The 20,951-nt window shown below is 44.2% G+C and overlaps 1 protein-coding gene across 3 annotated transcripts in view; it reads left to right on the top strand.

Annotated features, from left to right (window-relative positions):
• The first annotated feature begins 425 nt into the window (after positions 1 to 425).
• Positions 426 to 20,951, top strand: part of mc5ra (melanocortin 5a receptor) — a 45,850-nt gene continuing 25,324 nt past the window's right edge. For 2 of the 3 annotated variants that reach the window (XM_047361895.1, XM_047361893.1), the window contains exon 1: positions 426 to 535. The gene's annotated coding sequence lies outside the window, so the exon portion shown is untranslated. Of the gene's footprint in view, positions 536 to 2,931; positions 2,977 to 20,951 lie in introns of those variants that run through there. The other variant, XM_047361894.1, reaches the window with a different exon arrangement.

The following is a 20,951-nucleotide window of genomic DNA, read 5'->3' on the forward strand; positions in this document are numbered from 1 at the left end:
ATTTCTTTTTTTAACCATTTTAGCCAAGCTTTTTATTATTTCTTTTTAAACTGAATTTGGTTTTAAATTAACTGGAAGCCATAATCATCAATGTTAACAAAAAATAAACATATCTCTCTGTGCGCATTGAATGTATATGAGTTTTACTTCTTGGATTGAATTACTGAAATAAATTAACATTTTATGATATGTTAATATACTATCATTTTCTCCTTTATGAGTCAGTAGGATGAAACAATTGCAAAATTACAATAAAAGAAGTAGCAACAAAATACCAGTTTTGTTTGTAGAAGAGTCTGGCTGCGGTTCCCTTCATTCAGTGGTGAGAGAAAGCTGGCTGAAAATCGCTCCTGTGTCCACACACTGTCAGAGCAGGGGAGGCAGTTCCTCAACCTCTCTCTCTCTCTCTCCACACACAACACACACAGACACACACGCTTCACCACTCTCATGACTCGTAAATTCATCCGTTTCATGCTCTTCAGTCCTTCGGTGCCACTTGTAGGGAGGATTTGTGTAACAGCTCCTGTTAGAGGTGAGTCATTCCTTATCTCTGTCTTTCATTTACAATTTCTACTACAGATCCTATCACTTACCATTTATGAAATGCACTTTTTTTTCTTTCATAAAAAATGCAGGTATGAGAAGGACACCTGTGTTCATACACACGTATATTAAATTATTGTTATTATTGTTATTATTATTGTTTTGATTTGATCATGAACTTCACCTGACAAATGCATCAAATACAAAAATTCATAATTAATAAAATTTATTTAATTATTTGAAATTTATTATGAAATAGAAATCTATAGAAAGCCTATTTTCTGAACTCTAGACTCCCATGAGCAGAGTTTGCACCTCTGCAAGGGTTTCGAAGGCTCATTCATAGAGAGATTGAGTTTTTAGTAGTGCCTAAAATAAAACAGACTCAGTTTGATCAGTTAGTAAGTTACCTTTATAGAATGTACAGTTCATTTATGTCTATGAGGAAAAGATGCAGTACTTTCATATACACTAATACTTACACCAATACTGTGAATTTGTAGCAAAATGTTAGGGAATATTTTCAAAAGGCAGATAAGGCACCAATAAGATAAAGCCTCCCTTGCTGCTGCTGTGCTACTTCATATGGATACACAAACGCAGCTAAGATGATCAGTCCCGTGGCATGCAGCCAGATATGCATCACATCCAGCTCAAGTTCCTATAGCTACTGTCTCTTCAGAGTTCCTCTTGTCTCGAGCAGTGTGTTGCCAAGAAATGCCATACAGTACATTTGTTTTGTCACAGAGTTACCTAATAGCTGGTGGCATCCATGAGCGAGACTCATTGATGGCAGATAGTGCAAGGGTAAGCAATTAGCATTGTGAAGAGCTCTCAAATTCCACTTTGTTGTGCAGAGTATGCCCCTGCTCTATCAGTCTAATTGTGGAAATAATAAGACTGTGAAGAAAATCACATTTTCTCTGAAGGATCAGTCTCAAAGGCGGCAAAGCAGCAGCCACAGCATGGCAACAAGCTACTCTCAGTGTGAGACAGGATTTAAATCTGGCTTCTGACAAACACATCCACCACTCAGTGGTGGATGTGTTTGTCCCTGTCTTTCAGTTCTGTTGTTTGCTCACATTATGACCAGCTCACCTGTTTTGAATGCTTGTAGGTGACATCTGCAGAGAGTATGTTGTTCTGTTGAAGCTCAGAGGTGAGTCAATGAGGAGAAGTGGCATTAACAGACCAGATGGAATATATCTGCATTGTTTTACTCGTATTATGCGTGAGGCACAGAAAGAAAGCAGCTCTTGGCAGGTCAAAGCAGCATTAGGTTGTTTAATTAGTGAAATAAAATATCTTCATTCCTCTGACTGTAATTAGTGTAGGATTGTTATTTGTAGGTATGCGTTTTATTTTTATATTTTGCTCTATCTTCTGATAAGTAAAAATGTTGTCATTAGGAAATTTTAAAATTATATTTTAAGAATTTTATATTTTAGGAAGATGGTGTGAGTACAACAAGCGCTACCATCCCTTTAGACTTTATCCATACTTTGTTATGTTACAGACATTCTCTAAAACCCAAAGGAGTTGTAGTAGTTTTCTTTTTAAACATTTGTTTTGCGGCACTAGTGGCCTTTATTTTGTAAATCTTTAGTGAACGTAGGCAGAGAGGAAATGGGGGAAAAGTGGGAAGACATGCCCCTGTTTTTTTTTAAAACATCTACACAAAACAGCCCATAACTACAACGTTAAACATGTTTTCGGACATTTCTGCAAATTATTTCAAACATGGTAACCTTTAAACACAAGTACATGTGTACTGACACCATTTGCCATGATGCTCGAAATTGAGATCAGCTGCACCTGATTTCCAGAAATTATCCTTTGGAGGATTCTGTAACTTCACTGGAGTCTGCATGTGATAAATTTAGTTGTCTATGCAATGTCTCACAGTTGACAGTACATTGCAGAGTAGAATTCACCAGGACAAGATCTGAGCATGTTCACATGCAATGTTGGCTCTTGATGTGTGTTATAGGGCTCATGTCCCAGGGTGCCATTTGTGGAAATATATTATGTGTGTGCATCATTACTATGTTCAAAACCAGTGTGGGAAATAAAATGTGTAACATGTGTTAGTATAAGACATTGTGTGGCCTGCAGAAGTATTTCTCTCAGGGGTATGGTGAAAGTGGAAAATTACTGAGAACTGCATGTGTGTGAAAATTAGAGATAGTACAACTGACTGAGTTACTCCCTGCTTATGTCAGTAGATACGGGATGCAGCTGTGGGACAATACCTGTCTAAATATGGTAAGCCGGAAAAGTGTGTACGTGACTGTGTAGAAAATATTGTAAACAAGGGCGCTGCCCAGTTTCTTGTGTGTTTTAATAAAAGAAATGAGCCCAGTGAGAGAGAGCCAGAAGAAATCTCGGTGTGTCCTGACCACATGAGCTCTCTCTTCTCCCTGGGTCCAGGTATTTGAATGACATACAGCTGTCTCCGTGTGATTTATTCTAATGTGTTGTGAATTCCTCTAGGTTTCGGTGAATAAAACGAACGCGCAGAAGACCCCGTTAAAGGGATACTTCAACACAGGCGAACGTTTGCTCCACAAGGTCATTTCTGGAAGAGCTTGAAAGCTGGAAATCTGTCTGATACAAGAAGGTCAGCAGGTTTATTCATGCCGATCAAAGACCACGCCACACCTGCGCAGGTGAAACCCACATAGGGTTTAATTCCATGAAGATGAGTTTCCCTCCTTGTGATTCAGTTGACTAACGGTTTTAATTTTCCCTTTCTGGACGAATGAGAAGTTACTGATTTTTTTTTCTTGATTTGATCACGGACGCGTGATCCCCCCTCCCCTAATTTTTCGTCAGACCTGATCCATCCTCAACCAGAGAAGAGAAGAAATCAACGTCAAAGTAATTTCGTTCTTTTCATATTAAACCGGATAGGTGCATTTAGAGGTCTGGGCAGGATGAGGCATAGTGAAGGTGATTTAGAATCACCAGTAGTTTATCTAAGGTATTAACTTGTTGCCTGCAATACTGATTGAAGTGTTTAATGCTGATTGGTGTTTTGATTTGCTGCGCAAGCGCTGCTGAATCGTGGTTAATGTTTGTCCGGCTGATCCTAAATCAGCCAGGAGTTAGAAGTTAGATTTTTTAAAGTTTTCCATTCAAAGCAACTGCGGTCTGGGCCTCGCCCGACCACTTTTTGTTCCAGTTTTATTGCTGGAGTTTTTCCACTGAGTTCCCGCCTCAGAGGTTTATGACTGATTTGGGGCAATTAGCTGGTTGTGGGTAAAGGGGCGTGGCCACACCGTTTTATCAGCTGACTACTGGAATCGAGACATCAGCACCATGAGGACTTTTCTTTCCATTTAACCCAAATTACACATTTTGTCCATAAAACTGCTGACATATATGTTTTTCTTTTATTATCATTGTTAGGTAGTCATTGTTATTCCCTTTGTGTAGAATAGTGCTTGTTAGTTAGGTGAAGGTTTTTGGACCAGAATAATGGTATATCAGGATTATTTGGCTTCAATAAATCTTCATATATATAATTAAGAAAAGCGTTTGTGTTTATTTCATGCAAGAGGGATTTATCTGTCAAAACAAGGTCGAAGTTCCCCCACCTTTCGTGAAGCGGTTGAATAAACAGTGACAGTTGGTGGTTTTGCTTAATAATTTGTAATTATTAGAGAGCTTTGAGCAACACCAGAGGGCATTTCTGATTTCTTTGTAAGTAATGATTTTTGGTTAAGAAATTAATTTTTTTCAAATTATGATTTCAAATTATAATCCTTGATGAATATTACTTAATCAATAATCATAATCCTTTCAGAGCACACAACAGACTCATAAAAGTTACATATCAGAATAGTATAATTTTCCTGTAAGTTCTGTCAGCTACCCTGTTATTAATTTAAAATGATCATCCATGCAAATCTACTGATTGCAATCACCACCAGATAATTACCATGAGATGTTCTGCAGCTCCAAGCTAAGACCCATAATTACAATGCTGATGTTATTCTGGATAGAACGTTCATAAGAGAGAAAAAGAAAACACAACATAGCAAGCCTTATGTTTGCGATAGTGTATCCCTGGCAACCTTTAAGAAGCTCCTCTGACTGAGCTGAGTGTGCCGTCCTTTATGCCAGTGTCATTGGACTCAGTCGCATCATGAGATGAGCTGCAGATTGAGATCTCAGAGTGGTGGATCAGGCTGATCAGAGAGCAAGAAGGTCCAACTGCAGGTGCTCTTTGCCGTATTGTCTGCTGTTTCATCCTGACAGACACCTCCGTGTATGAAAGGTTATCAGAAGACTGAAAATTCTAACTGAAATATGACATAAGCTGAAATATAAACATACATTTGTTTTTTAAAATGATTTTACATGTATTAGATAAGAGGTTCAAGTCAAATTTCCATTTGTAGATTAATCTGATCATGAAGTTGAGAAAATAAGTGAAAGAAATATCAAAAGGTAGATACAGGTACATCTAAAAAAGTGCAATATTGGGTAAAAGTGCAATGTTTGTTGCCAGTCATTTCAGAAAATGAAACGGTTATCATATAGAAATTAATTCCACCATAAAATATTTAAAGACTTTCTTTCTTGTAATTTTCGATGATTGTGGCTTACAGGTAAAGAAAACCCAAAATGCAGTGTCTCAGAAAAGGATGTTTTAAGCACAAATGCCTTCTAAATTGTTTGTCCATTTCTATGCACTCAATACTTGGGTGGACCTCCTCTTGCATGAATTACTGCATCATTGCACCGTGGCATAGAGGTGATACGCCTGTCGTTCTGCGTAGGTGTAATGGAAGCCCAGGTTGCTTTGATAGCTGCCTTCAGGTCATCTGCTTCATTGGGTCTGGTGTCTTTCATCTTCCTCTTGACAATAGCCCATAGATTTTCTATGGGGTTCAGGTCAGGGGAGTTTGCTGGCCAATCAGAACAGGAACACCAGGGTCATTGAACCAGCTTTTGATAGCTTTGGCAGTGTGGGCAGGTGCCAAGTCCTGCTGGAAAATAAAATCAGCATCTCCATACAGCTTCTCAGCAAAGGGAACCATAAAGTCCTCTAGAATTTCATGGTAGATGGCTTCATTGACTTTGGACTACAGAAAATCCAGTGGACCAACACCAGCAGATGACATGGCACCCTAAACCATCACTGACTGTGGAAACGTCACAATGGACAAGCAACGTGGATTCTGTGCCTCTCCACTCTTCCTCCAGACCCTGGGAGCTTGATTTCCAAATGAAATGCATAATTTACTTTCATCTTAAAACATGACTTTGGACCATTTAGCAACAGTCCAGTTCATTTTCTCCTTAGCCCTGGTAAGATGCTTCTGATGTTATCTCTGGTTCAGGAGTGGCTTGACACAAGGAATGCAACATTTGTATTTTTATTTGTCTGTGTAGTGGCTCTTGATGCACCAACTCCAACTTTAGTCCACTCCTTATGAAGCTCCACCAAATTCTTGAATGGATTTTGCTTGACAATCCTCTCAAGGCTGCGGTTTTCACTGTTGATGGTGCACCTTTTCCTACCACACTTCTTCCTCCCACTCAATGTTCTGTTAATATGCTTGGATACAGAACTCTGTAAACAACCATGTTCTTCAGCAATGGCCTTTTATGGCTTAGCCTCCTTGTGAAGGGTGTGGTTGGCAAAGGAGATCCACTGCTGTATTAGATCTGAGTGTGAAACTCGCAGATAACTGAGAGGTGGATGTTAAGAGTATGAATCGACGCTAAGGATTATTAGGAAATCTTTTTTTTTAAAAGAAGCAAATGTAAAAATTAGGTTGGTAGAGAACAATTCACCACAGACACATCAGTGACTTACAAAACTGTGAGAGCCTTCAGATCATGGTTGGATGTGGACTACTTTTTACTACATGGGTTTATTTTCATAATTTTGTTTATTTTTATGAGTGAGCCCTACATATAATTGGTGCCCATTATGTAACATCTGTAAGCCAGATCCAGACATCGTAGCTTCCTGTCTACCCACTTCGGCCGCTTAGTAAAAGCAGAGACCTGATCAGATCTGTAGCTTTGTGAACCTATATATATAGCTTTACAGATTAGTGGGATGTGGCAATACTTAAAGCCCCGTTTCTCATAAAATGTATTAACTATGAAAACTAAAATCTAAATAACTATGCAGTCTGACCTTCATCAACTTTACAGATGCACTGTGCTTGGATGACCGATCCACTTATTTAAAAAAGCCACATTAAAGGTTGTCAGAAACTATCTGAGATCATCTTCATGTACAAATGTATCCTCTAAAACTAGTTAAACTAGTTGTAATGTTTAAAGAATTAAATGCTTCCAAACTGCATAAAATCCTGAGTAGGGGATAAAGTCAAGGACTTACTCAGGTTTGAAGAATGACATTTATGACAGCATGTTTGAAATATAATGCTGTCTTCCAATATTTGTTTTAAATGTCTTCTCAGCACTTGTTGGTGGATATTTGTAAAGTAAGCTTGAGCATGTAATCAGTCTATATTAGGTTTTTAGCTAATAATCTGCAGTTATAATAAATTATATGTGACATTTAAACATTTTTGTGGGTATTCATTTGCATGGTACATTAACAATACCTAAATAACCAAGAGAAATAAACTTACGCGCAACAGTTTACGTAATTGGGAGCCAAAAAAATATTTTATTTATAGGACAAAATGACAATTCATGGGTACTAAATGCAAGTACGAACTGGTAAAGAGGCAAACTGACCCAGAGCCAATAAATAGAGCTCACCAGAGCAAAAAGATTCAATCAGCCAAGACACATTTGTAGCCTAGTATTAATTTTTAGTGTTAATTTTTGCGAAAACCCCAGATTATAAAATTATTCTGCAACTAAAGCTTTATTTTCAATTAATTTTTCTTTTTTACCATCTGAAATCTTCCTTATTGGAGCAGTGGTAAAATGATAGTATCTGTAATAGGCTTAGTCAGTGTGCTATAATAGCTGCTATCTTATAACCAACAGGTTACTCGTGATGTTAATGGAGTTCAGCTAGCACCCATACGAACATATGGACATTCCCTCACGATCACGCAGTTTAAGATGAGCTAGAAATGTGGTGAAGAGTAACAGTTTGAGCATGAGGTATCTCCTTTAAAAGTAAGACGTTCTCAGCTGGGTGTATTCTCTTCTAATGTGTGAACTTCTAATTTTAGCTGGTCCCTTAAATTAGCTGTTTTTGCTGTTAAGTTTTTTCACAAACTCTCTCCGCATATTCTCAGTGATTTAACAACCAACGGGGAGGCTATCTGTTGTAATTCACCAAACATGGCACCTTATGGAACAAAAATGGACCTAAACTCAGACAAGAGTTTAAGCAAGTGCCTACGTACTGTCATCTTCTCATCTCCAGTGGATGCAGAATATCCCATGCTAAAAGAGAGAAATTTGGCAAATCCATGAAGGTTACATCAAAAAACTCCTCCATCTACATCCTCCTCTGTCAGGTTGTGATTATCCAGTCCCCTTTACTGACTATGTCCAATTTATATTAATGTTAATGTTAATTATCTCTTGGTCTACTGGTTCCAACTAAGATTTAAAAATGTGAGCCCAACAGAAATTTGTCTGGATAAGGAGCTGTGGGTTTCTGGCTACTTGTCATGGATTTTTTTTTTAATTTCATGCCAGTGCTGCTGGTGAAAGAAAATGTGTGCTAGCCGCACAAAGACCTTATAAGCTACTATTTGTTTCTAACACTTGTTTGCATAACATTTGTCTAGGTTGCAAGAAAAAGATATTTCAATCAAGTTAGAGTAGTTTGTTTTCCATTCTTATATTGACCTGCAGCAGTGCTGTCCAAAGTCACTCCTTGGTGATAATACTCTGTATGTTTCACATATTTCACTAGTGAAACACACCTTAATAGGTTATTTACAGGTTCCTGCAGTACTTTATGAAAAGTGCTAATCAAGCCTTTTTAATGTTGGTGGAAGGACGTATCTTAAACATTTTGGATACAAGTATTTTAGGATTGGACTGAATTTTTATAATATTTAAATATTTAAATAACATGACTGAACAATAAAACCAAAGAGAAGACCTTTTAAATCTATGAACTGTAATAAAATGATGCACTTTCTGATTAGGAATCAATTAGGACCCTTCCCCTTTTAAAACCTAGTCGGCTCTCACACTTAACAGTTGAGGTCTTCACCCTCAGAAATCTCAGATTTTTTGGCTCTTGTGGAAAAATGATGTGCTTCAGTCTGAATCCTAACGTCCTGTGGAGGTGAAACCTGAACTCCCAGGATTGTTCTCTCTGCTCACAGATTTTCTTTGCTCTGTCTTAAAACAAAGTGAATATTCTGCCTGGCAGCAATTTTAGCCGATAGAATGACACTGCGGCTTTAACATGACTACTTTCTTTGGAGCTGGTTGGCTCTTAGAAATCACATCTGACAGAGCGATCAGACAAAGTAGAACTAAAAGTGGAGGTGAGGTGAGGTGAGGTGAGGTGAGGTGAGGTGAGGTGAGGTGAGGTGAGGTGAGATGAGGTGAAGTGAGGTGAGGTGAGGTGAGGTGAGGTGAGGTGAGGTGAGGTAAGGTAAGGTAAGGTAAGGTAAGGTAAGGTAAGGTAAGGTAAGGTAAGTTTATTTATATAGCACTTTCAGTAACGAGACACTCAAAGTGCTGTACATACAATTACAATACAATCATAAAGAAAATAAACACAGATAAAGACACAGAAAAACAAATCAAATGATACTACAATCCTTCTAAGAAATCTAAAAATCTAGGAATCCTTCTGAGAAATCTAATAGTCTCATCATTACACTGAATTCTAACTAGGGAAGCTGAGTCACTGGTACAAAACAGCTTTGATCCACATTTTCAGGTGCTAATAATATATTGCTTTTACTGGTACTGAAGTTGAACTAAGTAATAACAGTCCATTGTAGTCTAATTAAGAAAGCTGGGTCATTGGAGTAAGAACAGCTAAAGTCCAAATTACTAATAATATTTGGGTTTTCGCTGGTAATCCTGATTAAACTAAAAATCAATGAAATACTAATAATAATTGGCTTTTGCTGGTAATCCTTCTGAGAAATCTGAAAATCTATGAAAAGTAATGAAATCACACATTCTTAGCAGAATAGAGTCAGCAGGGGCAAGCAACACACACATAAGTAAAGATTCAGCAAGGGTACGGTGGAATCTTGAGGGTGCAAATGTAAGTCTGAGTGTGTTTGCAAGAATTAGACTGTCAACACTGATAGAAGCGCCATTGTCCTTGAGAAGAGAGGTGGAAGTTTTATCAATCGGCCGCATAGTCCTATCAGCACACAGCTGGTAGGGGAGTGCTGGGGAAGAGCGTTATGTTTATTGATGGAGTTGTTCCCAGAAACTCCTGCATGCTCGTTTGTTTTGGTAAAGCTAAGTCCTATGCTATATTGTTTTAGTAAAACTAAATAATAAACGGAAACACAGTTTCTTTCGCCCGACCGGGGAGCCGCGTCAGCTGAGTCACCAGAGCACTTCTGACTTCTTCCCCAAAGACAGAGTTTTTATTCAAAAGCAAGGCGTGTACAATTACAAAGAAAAAACACATATTTTTAGCTGAGTGTCTGGTTGAACTCTTACATCTGGCATTCAGCTGTGTGTTCAGACCTTCACAGCATTCCTGTTATTCTACTTTTGGCTGTTATCTGAGACATGTACAGAAATATTTTCACTGGTGCCGGGTTGACCACAGCCAAGTCAGACACACACACACACACACACACACCTGTTTTGAGCAATCCACTAAGTTACACCCCTTCCTTGAACCGCCACCTTAACGTGGTGGAGGGGTTTGAGTGCTCGAATGATCCTAGAGGCTATGTTGTCTGGGGCCTAAATGCCCCTGGTAGGGTCTCCCATGGCAAACAGGCTCTAGGTGATGGGTCAGACAAAGATTGGTTCAAGAATCCCTCATGAGGACCAAAATATCGAGGCACGTGACGTCGCCCGGTACGGCGGAGCCGGGGTCCCACCCTGGAGCCAGGCCTGGGGTCGGGACTCGTCGGAGAGCACCTGGTGGCCGGGTTGCTCCTCGCGGGACCCGGCCGGGCCAAGCCCGAACGAGAGACGCGAGGCCATCCCCCAGTGGGCCCACCACCTGCAGGGGGAACTGTGAGGGACCGGTGCAAAGAGGATTGGGTGGTGGACGAAGGTGGAGACCTCAGCGGCCCGATCCCCGGATGCTTAGGCTGGCTCTAGGGACGTGGAATGTCACCTCGCTGGGGGGGAAGGAGCCTTAGCTTGTGCGGGAGGTTGAAAGATATCGACTAGAAATAGTCGGGCTCGCCTCCACGCACAGCGTGGGTTCTGGAACCCATCTCCTTGAGAGGGGTTGGACTCTCTTCTACTCTGGAGTGGCCCACGGGGAGAGGCGGCGGGCTGGTGTGGGTTTGCTTGTTGCCCCCCATCTCAGCCGTCTCGTGATGGAGTTTACCCCAGTGGATGAGAGGGTTGTATCCCTGCGCCTTCGGGTTGGGGAGAGGTCTCTGACTATCATTTCAGCCTACGGGCCGAGTGGTAGTGCAGAGTACCCAGCCTTCTTGGCGTCCCTGTCGGGGGTGCTGGATAGTGCCCCTCCCGGGAACTCCATTATTCTGCTGGAGAACTTCAACGCCCACGTGGGAAATGATAGTGACACCTGGAGAGGCGTGATTGGGAGGAATGGCCTCCCCGATCTGAATCCGAGTGGTGTTTTGTTATTGGACTTCTGTGCTAGTCACGGATTGTCCATAACGAACACCATGTTCAAACATAAGGGTGTCCATCAGTGCACTTGGCACCAGGACACCCTAGACAGGAGGTCGATGATCGACTTTGTTGTCGTATCATCAGACCTTCGGCCGCATGTTTTGGACACTCGGGTGAAGAGAGGGGCTGAGCTGTCCACTGATCACCACCTGGTGTTGAGTTGGATCCGCTGGAGGAGGAGAAAGCCTGACAGACTTGGCAGGCCCAAGCGCATAGTGAGGGTCTGCTGGGAACGCCTGGCGGAGCCCTCGGCCAGGGATGTATTCAACTCCCACCTCCGGGAGAGCTTCGACCAGATCCCGGGGGATGTTGGAGACATAGAGTCCGAGTGGACCATGTTCTCCGCATCTATTGTCGATGCTGCTGCCCGAAGCTGCGGCCGTAGGTCTGCGGTGCCTGTCGCGGCGGCAATCCCAGAACCCGGTGGTGGACACCGGCAGTAAGGGATGCTGTCAAGCTGAAGAAGGAGTCCTATCGGTTGTGGTTGGCTTGTGGTTCTCCTGAGGCGGCTGACAGGTATCGTGAGGCCAAGCGTGCTGCGGCCCGGGCTGTGGCAGAGGCAAAAACTCGGGCCTGGGAGGAGTTTGGTGAGGTCATGAAGGACTGGTTCACCGGTTGGCCTCGAAGCGATTCTGGCAAACCGTCCGGCGCCTCAGGAGGGGGAAGCAGTGCTTCGCCAACACTGTTTATAGTGGGGGTGGGAGACTGCTGACCTCGACTGAGGACATTATCGGGCGGTGGAAAGAGTACTTCGAGGATCTCCTCAATCCTGCCATCACGCATTCCGTGGTGGAAACAGAGGCTGGGGACTCGGGGTTGGACTCTTTCATCACCCAGGCTGAAGTCACCGAGGTGGTTAAAAAGCTCCGCGGTGGCAAGGCTTCGGGGGTGGATGAGATCTGCCCTGAGTACCTCAAGTCTCTGGATGTAGTAGGTCTGTCATGGTTGACACGCCTCTTCAACATTGCGTGGCGGTCGGGGACAGTACCTCTGGACTGGCAGACTAGGGTGGGACCAGAGGGTGTGTTCCAACTACAGGGGGATCACACTCCTCAGTCTCCCTGGTAAGGCCTACACCAGGGTATTAGAGAGGAGAGTCCGACCGATAGTCGAACCTCGGCTTCAGGAGGAGCAGTGTGGTTTTTGTCCTGGCCGTGGAACACTGGACCAGCTCTATACCCTCTACAGGGTGCTCGAGGGTTCATGGGAGTTTGCCCAACTGGTTCACATGTGTTTTGTGGACCTGGAGAAGGCATTCGACTGTGTCCCTCGTGATGCCCTGTGGGGGGTGCTCCAGGAGTATGGAATAGGGGGCCCTTTATTAGGGGCCATCCGGTCCTTGTACGAGCGGAGCAGGAGTTTGGTCCGCATTGCCGGCACTAAGTCGGACCTGTTCCCGGTGCATGTTGGACTCTGGCAGGGCTGCCCTTTGTCACCGGTCCTGTTCATAACTTTTATGGACAGGATTTCTAGACGCAGCCAAGGGCCGGAGGGGGTCTGGTTTGGGGACCAGTGGATTTCGTCTCTTCCTTTTGCGGATGCCGTGGTCCTGCTGGCCCCCTCTACCCAAGACCTACAGCATGTGCTGTGGCGGTTCGCAGCCAAGTGTGAAGCGGCTGGGATGAACATCAGCTCCTCCAAGTCCAAGGCCATGGTACTCGACCGGAAAAGGGTGGCTTGTCCTCTTCAGGTTGGAGGGGAGATTTTATATTCATTTGGCACTCCCCGACTCTCCTATGGCATCAATGTAAGTGGGGGAGCCCTGACTCAGGTCAAAGGTTCCTGCGCTCCTTTTCATGACGTGCCTTCTTCTTTTAGCCTAACCATGGCATACAATCCTACCGTCCTTTGTGGGATATTAGTGAGCAGTCTATGGTCTCCGCAATAATAGTAGAGTCCTGACCTTGCCCAACGTCCAATGCCCCCGCCTGAAGCGGTCCTATTACACCAATCTAAGGGGATCTGTCCCACATTGATTTTAGGGTTTTGAGCAGTAAAATTAAAACAAGTATAAGTACCATTCTTTTTTGGGGGGGTAAATGGTCCTGTTTTGGTGTTATTGGAGATGGGAGGAAAAATGCTGGCTAGTGTGGTGCAGTTAGTTGCTGTGGCCTCCTTAGTTAGTTGTATCATACAATTGTAACCCCACGTGTCCTCTGGATACAGAGGGGCGGGATCGGTGATAAGATGTGGTCGGGCCGAGGCACAGGCCACACACTCAGCTTTGCTTTGTTCTTTTGCTGTTTGTGATATCCACTGAAGCCAAAGGTTACCTTCGGTATATCCTGTGGCCATTTGGATCACCTCCATAGGTTTCAATGTGGAATAATCAAGTTCCATCACGTGGGGTTTATTTTTTGGCCTAACTGTCGGTGGGACAGTAATTGTGTTGACCTGGTGCACAGACGGTGTTTGAAAATTAACTTTTATTGGTCCCCATGTGTCTGTTCCTGACTGCCATACTGCAAGAGTAAAATACTCTACAGAGGGTTGAGTGCAGTCAACGTGCATGGAGAGCATAAGGGGGTTACGTCCGTTGGTAATGGCTCCACCTAGCGTGCCGCGCTGGATGCTGATATTTGTCAAATTACCGGGTACTGCCTTTTTATCAGGAGTCCATCCAGAGCACGTCCAACTAGTCACCCCACTCCAAGAGCCACATGGTGGGGGCCTGGGCAAGGAGTACCTCCATTGTTTACAGTACTTAGACCATTTTTCGTCCATGCATAAATAAATGGCATAACCTTCCCACCCAGCTCCGCCATTCCCGCAATTCACTACCAGACAGCGGTCAAAAGAAAAGGTGGTGGTGGCCCCACAAACATAATTGAGCTCTACCCCCTCAATTTTAGCCATACGCCAGTCCGCTTTTCCCATATTGGTTGCACGTTTGAACATTTGCTTAGTTTGGTTTCTGTCAGAGCATGTCTGGAATGGAAGTTCACAAAACAAACTCAAAATCACTGTAATAATGCAAAAAGATATGACACGCAAACATCCCATGACTCAACCCTTAGAGTGCTTTGGTCCTACCCTTTGGCTCCCCATGATTATTCCTGGTAATACTTGTGAGTAATATAATCTTTGATACCTGTAAAAAAGAAATTAATAGAGATACAAAAGTTTTAGTTCAGTTTTTTTCAATTCAGTATTTTACAAGTGGGAGGGAAAACTCTACCACTTTCAGTGAGAGGGAAACTCAATCACTGCCGCCTCTTATCCTGATGTTCTTTCTTCTCTTCAGCTCCCAGGTGTAGACTGACATGGAGCCTTGCGTTCTCACCCCTGGGGATTATTCTGCCCCTTGTGTGGGGTGAGAAATTTGATCTTCCTTCCCGGTGTTTCCTCTTAAGTTTTCCTGAACCTCAGCGAGGGATCTCTGTGGAGTGTCTGTCGCTGTACACTGACTCCAGTGGTACCAGGTGTCACCTTTACCCTTGAGTCTCACCGCATGTGAGGTTCTTTCTGTGATCTGGAATGGACCGGTCCACCTGGGTTCTGACCACTTCCTTTTGATCACCTTCAGCAGGACCCACTGAGCTTCCGAGGTGGTTGTGCCGTTTCTGGTCTGTGGTTCTGCTGGGACCTTTTTAGAGAACGCTGCAACAAGACTGTGGAGAGATCTGTAATAATCACGGTGAGACATAGACTGTTCACATTCATTAAGAAAAGGTAGCCTGGTTTGGGGACCTGGAAATGGTCTCCCTGTCTGCAGTTCATGTGGAGTCAGACCATGCCTCTGATTCACGGAGCTTCTTACAGACATCAAGGCTAACGGCAAGACTGTGACCCAATTCATTTTGGTCTGTGCACAGATTTTAGCCAATTTGTTTTTGAGGGTCTGATTCATTCTTTCCACCTTTCCCTGGGACTGTGGATGGTACACTGTCCCAAAGGAATGTTTAAGTCCCAAAAATTTCTCCACTTCTCTGAGCTCCTCGTTTTTGAAGTGGGTGCCATTGTCTGATCTTATTTTGGCTGGAAAACCATGTCTGGGAATGTAATGATTTATTAAACACTTTACCACAGACTTGCTGTCTTCTTTCTTTGTGGCCCAGGTTTCTGGCCAACTTGTGAAAGCATCCACACACACTAGCAGGTATCTGAACCCATTCACTCTCTCAGTCATATCTGTATAGTCAATGATGATTTCTTTCCCTGCAATAGGATCCACTGGGAATTTCCCTGGCGCTGGCTTCAGGGTAGGTTTAGCATTGAACTGTCTGCAAATTTCACATGAGTTTATCCAATGCACGGCCATTGGTTTTAAATAAGGATGCCACCAGTGTTCGAGATCTTTTATCATTTGTGTGGTCCCTACATGCCCCATGCCATGGGCTTCTTCCAGGGCTGCTGTAGTGAGCCCTGGTGGCAGCATTGGACGTCCGTCTGGACTCCTCCAAAGTCCATTTTGGTCCTCACTGCCTCCTCTAGCCTTCCACATCAACTATTCTTCTGGTGAGGCCCCCTTTTGTAGTTTCACTACTTCCTCCAGAGTGGGCTCTGGTGTCCACCCTACCTCTGAACACAAAAATATATTTTTTGGTTGATACCCAGCACACTGCTTTGCCGCCTGATTTTCCAGTGCTACTCTGGTATTGCTGCTGTCATGTCCTTTGCACTTGATAACTGCCACCTCCTATGGTAACAGCAATGCTTCAGCCAACCTTCTCATTTCCTGTTCATGCTTAATGGGTTTCTGTCCTGCTGTCCTAAACCGTGTTCTCAACCATTGCTTTAGTTCAACATGCACTGCACCAGTGGCATATGCTGAGTCTGTGTAAATGTTTATTTTCTGTCCGTCTCCTAATTCTAGGGCCGCTATCACTGCCAAAACGTCTGCTCTCTGTGCTGATTGTGTGTCTGTCAGCTTTTCCGCTTTCACTGTTACAAAGTCCGACCCTGAGTCCTCCACCACTGCATATGCTGCTTTAAGTCCTTGTGTGTCATGTCTGAAACAGCAACCATCTGTATACAGATTTCTAGCATCTGTCAGAGATGTGCTTTGTAGGTCTGGTCTGATTTTTTCATTAAACTCCACTTTTTCTGCACAGACATGTGGTTCTCCTGACGTCATTCTGTCTGCCATATTTATGCCTTCATGTGTGTATGTGATGTTAGGAGCTTCCAGCACCCTGCACAGTCTCTGTTGTCTCAGTGGTGAAAGTGTGAATGTCTTTGAGTTCACAAAAGCCACTACTCCATGTGATGTGAGAATGCGGAGAGTGTCCCATAACAACATGGGCTGTTTTCTGGATTATTTTGGCCATCCCTGCTGCATGTCTGGTGCATTCGTGATGCCTTTGTTCCATGTTGTCAAGTATAACACTTATGTACATAAGGACAGTTCTAGTAGCCCCTTTTTTCTGGAGCAGCACCCCATTTGCTGTGTGTGCTGTTACAGAAACATCCAAATAGAATGGCAGCGTGTAGTCAGGCTGAGCCAAGTGCGCAGCTTGAGATAAGTTTGTTTTAAGAGTGATAAAAGTTTCTTCAGCTTCTGTGGTCCATTCCAAAGGGGCAGTGAGATTTCTCATTCCCTGTTTTTTCACTAAGTCTCTAAGGGAAGCTGTGAGATCAGTGTAGCCAGGGACAAATTATCTACTGTATCCTGTAAGGCCCAGAAATGACAACATGTCTTTCACAAAGAGTGGTTTTGATGAGAAAGTACTGCAGATTGATGTGCAGGGGACATACCGGTCCCTGGCTGGGAGATCACCCTGCCCAAGAAGTCCACCTGTCTTCTACAGATTTGAAGTTTGGCCTTACTGACTTTGTAGCCTGTCTTGGCCAGATGTGAAAGAACTACAGCAGTAGCCTCCAAACATTCAGTGACAGTGGGTGTAGCCAAGAGAATGTCATCAACATACTGGATGAGTGTAGTATGTGGTGGGAGTGGGCAGTCCTGTAAGGAGTCTTTAAGAACTTGGTTAAAGATTCCTGGGGAGAGAGCAAAACCCTGTGGCAAACGAGTGTATCGGTACCTATGTGATCTATAGGTGAAAGCAAAAATGGCCCTGCATTCTTCAGCTAAAGGCAGGCAAAAGAAAGCATTGGCCAGGTCAATGCATGTAAACCATTCATGTTCAGGAGTAAGATTAGTGAGAACAACATAAGGATTTGGAACAGGGACAGTAGGTGTGGACAGTGCTGCATTAACGGCCCTCAAATCGTGTGCCATTCTCCATTTCCCTGTTCCTTTTTTCTCAACTGGTAAAATAGGTGTATTCCACGGGGAGGAGTCAGCCGACTCTAATACACCGGCATTCCACAGACCCTCAATTGTGTCCTTAATGCCCAGTTCAGCAGCGGGTTTATGAGGGTATTGGGACCTCCAGATTGGTTGATCAGAAGTAAGCTGAAAAGTAATGGGAGTACAGTGTATGAGGCCCACGTCCGTGGGACCTTCTGCCCAAAGTTTTGAGGGCATGCTCTGTACAACTGCAGCTGCCAGTGGGTGATCTGACTTTTCTCTACCATGATGTCTGTCTAACTCTACATGTTCCAGGGTGCTTACATCTGTGGAATGATTAAGAATGCAATAAGTGTTCCCTGAAGGTGAATAGGAGAGGTTAGGAGTGGAAGAGAGATGCCAATCCTGTAGGGAGAGGGAGCGTTTTAACACCCCCCCTAACTCACGTGCTTCATGTCCTGGATGTAGAGCTAAAGAAACGTGCGGAATGCTATCAGACCACATTTTAAACCAAACATCCAGTTCTTTGGTCAACCTGACAGAGGCGACTACGCCTTCTGGAGCTACATAAATATCAGTGGTGACAATGTCCCACGTCCTATCCTCCAGCTCATCAGCAAAGCTTTCCTGGTAGCATTCACAGTTATTTCTGTCATAAAACAGGGTGACATGCGGCGGGTCAGGGGGAGGAATATAAGGTGCCAGAGTGGAAATCCAGGATTTCCACCGAAGGAAGGAAGAGAGAACACCTCTGCACGCTGTGGTTTCTGGGTGTAGCAAGACCCAGTAAATGTCAGCCATAGCCATAAGGGCTGGATTAAATACTGTTCATGTGAAAAGTGTGTATTGCTGCCACATGAAAGTTGGGTGCCATTAGGAAGATGCACCTGCAGTCTGTCTGAACCACACAGAATGGTTGCGCCCATTTTGATCAACATGTCTCTACCCAGTAAATTTACTGGTGTGTCTGCGGACACTAAGTAACTGTGGTTCAAAGTTTGCCCTCCTATTTCAGTTCTTAGGGGCTTGGTGTAAGGTAGGACCTGTTTAGCCCCAGAAAACCCCATGACAGTGGTAGTCCTTGTGGAGAGAGTGTTGGTAGGGGCTTGTTTGATGGTTGAGCATGTAGCCCCAGTGTCCACTAGAAAAGGAAGACTTTGTCCATCCACCGTCACGGACAGTAAGGGGTCCTCAATCCCTCTGTCCGGGGGGTTCTGTGGGGACCCTCAGTGGTGATCTGGCCAGAGACTGGGCTCATCCCAGGCTGGCAATTGAAGTGAAGGCTGCTGCTGTTTGCCTCCACGTGGTGGACCACCTATTCCCCTTTGTGGGCGTCTCGCAGGCCCTCCCCTAGGTCCATACCATCCATATTCCACATGTGGACCGCGTTTGTAGGGACAATCCCTGCTCCAATGATCAGGCTCTTTGCAGTAATAGCACACATCAGCATTCTACCACCTCCGTGGCAGTCCTCGCTGGAATCCCCTTCCCCTGGGCCCACCTCGTCCTCTGAAACGACCAGCATGTTCCTGATGAGGACCAGAGGTCATAGGCCCCTGTGCAAATGCATCCTGGTGGCCAGGAAATGGAGGAGCTTGTGGTTGTTGGGACACAGCACATTCATACATTATTTTGGTGGTTTTATTCTGTTTTTTCTTTTCCCCTGCTTTTTCTTTTGCTTCAGCTAACTGCATTTTTAGTAACTGAGTCTGCAACGCTTGGATTGGTGTTTGGATTCCATTCAAATTTAGGGATAGTGTGCCCCCTGGTTACAGGGTATAGGTCCCTTAGCGCGTCCCCAATCCACTGGGAATATCGAGTGAAAGGGTCTGAATCTAGGGCAAAGGTGGTGTGAGCTGTAGTTTCAACCTCTCTACAGGTGTGTGGTTTCATGCAATGTGCTGCATTCGCGCAGTAGTCACCTAGAGCCAAAGTGCTGCCTGCCGTCAGGAAATCTAAAGTTTGTAACCAAATAGAAGCCCCCTCAGTTATAGGTGGGAGCTTGTCGCACAGTGTGGTAAGATCCCCCAGGGAAAAAGGCTTATATTTGCGCTGGCCCCCGGTTCCAGGCTGACGGAACAGGGGCATCTGGTTTTTATAGAACCCAGGCTCCCCTCTTGATGCCACCTTGCGGAGGAGGCGTGGTTGCATGATTTGAGTTTCTGGTTGGGGGGCACTGCGCTCAGGTGTGTCTTCTGGTGGTTCATGTAGGTCTGAGACGGCTTCATCATTTTCCTGGGCTTCACATTCTACACTAGGGGTGGGTGAAGCCCAAGGAGTAGATGTCCGTGGTGGAAATATTCTATGATGAAGTGTGGCATCAGGCCGCCAGTCACCACACACAGCAACAGTCACTGAGCATACTTGCTTAGATGGGGCAGGTGTTGCCATGGTCATGCTTTGGGGTGAATAATCTGTGCAGGGTGAACGGGGTGAGGGATGGTGCTGAGATGGAGTTAAAGTTGGGATGGGAATTGTTACATCATCCAAGATTTCTCACAATCTTCTTAGCTTAAACTCATCTGGTTTTACTGGAGTATAAGAGCCAACAGAGAGTGCTTCAGAGCAAGCTGGGTCAGTTACAGACAGAGTCTTGTGATTCACATAAGAAAGAAATTGGGTCCTTTTGTTTTTTTTGTGGAGCTGTAGGGGCGGGACAAGAGGTGAGAGCAGCCTGTGGGCTGGACAACCCACAAACAGTTACACGCCCTTCTTTGACGTCAAGTACAGGGTACAGCCCTTGTGGGAGGAGATGTAGGAGGGGGAGGAGGCTGAGCGGACGGCGAGGGAGGTGCATAGGGTGGTGGTTTGTCAGCTGTTTCCTTATTCCTGTCAGTGTGTGGTTCTGTATGTGTGGTGTCAGGTTTATCAAACATTGCATATTTTCCTCCCTGCCATATTAAAACCATCTGAGACCAGAATGTCTCATTTTTTGCTGCCTTGTCCCTTGTCTCTTTAAACCTGCCTTTAAACCAACCACTGTCTTTGCTTTTCTCTTCTGCCAACTCCTTTTCTTTTTTAGCTTTCTTCATGTTCAGCCAAAACCATCTGCCAACACTCTTTCTTGTTTTTTCAGCTATACCATCTTTCTCCACTTCCTCTTGTATTTTCTGGTTCATTTTCTTAATCAACTTTTCAGCCTGTTTTTCCTCCTGAGTCTGCTGCACCAGCTGTCTTACAACATACACTTGTTCCTTAAATGTTTTCCACACTGGTGCCTCTACACCCAAACCTGAGTCATCAATCTCCTTTTGAAACTCTCCGTCCATCTTTCGCACAATTAAAATTCACTTCTCATTCATACATCAAAACAGCAATCAGTTCTCTGTCCTTGTTAACACCGCCAGGTTTTCCAGACAGAATAACTGCATTCCCACAACAGCAATGAGAGTCTGGCGAACCCCTGCGCCTCTCCCCACTCAGACCGTATTTTCAC

Source organism: Girardinichthys multiradiatus, chromosome 3 (assembly GCF_021462225.1).
Source record: "Girardinichthys multiradiatus isolate DD_20200921_A chromosome 3, DD_fGirMul_XY1, whole genome shotgun sequence".
Lineage (NCBI taxonomy): Eukaryota > Metazoa > Chordata > Actinopteri > Cyprinodontiformes > Goodeidae > Girardinichthys > Girardinichthys multiradiatus.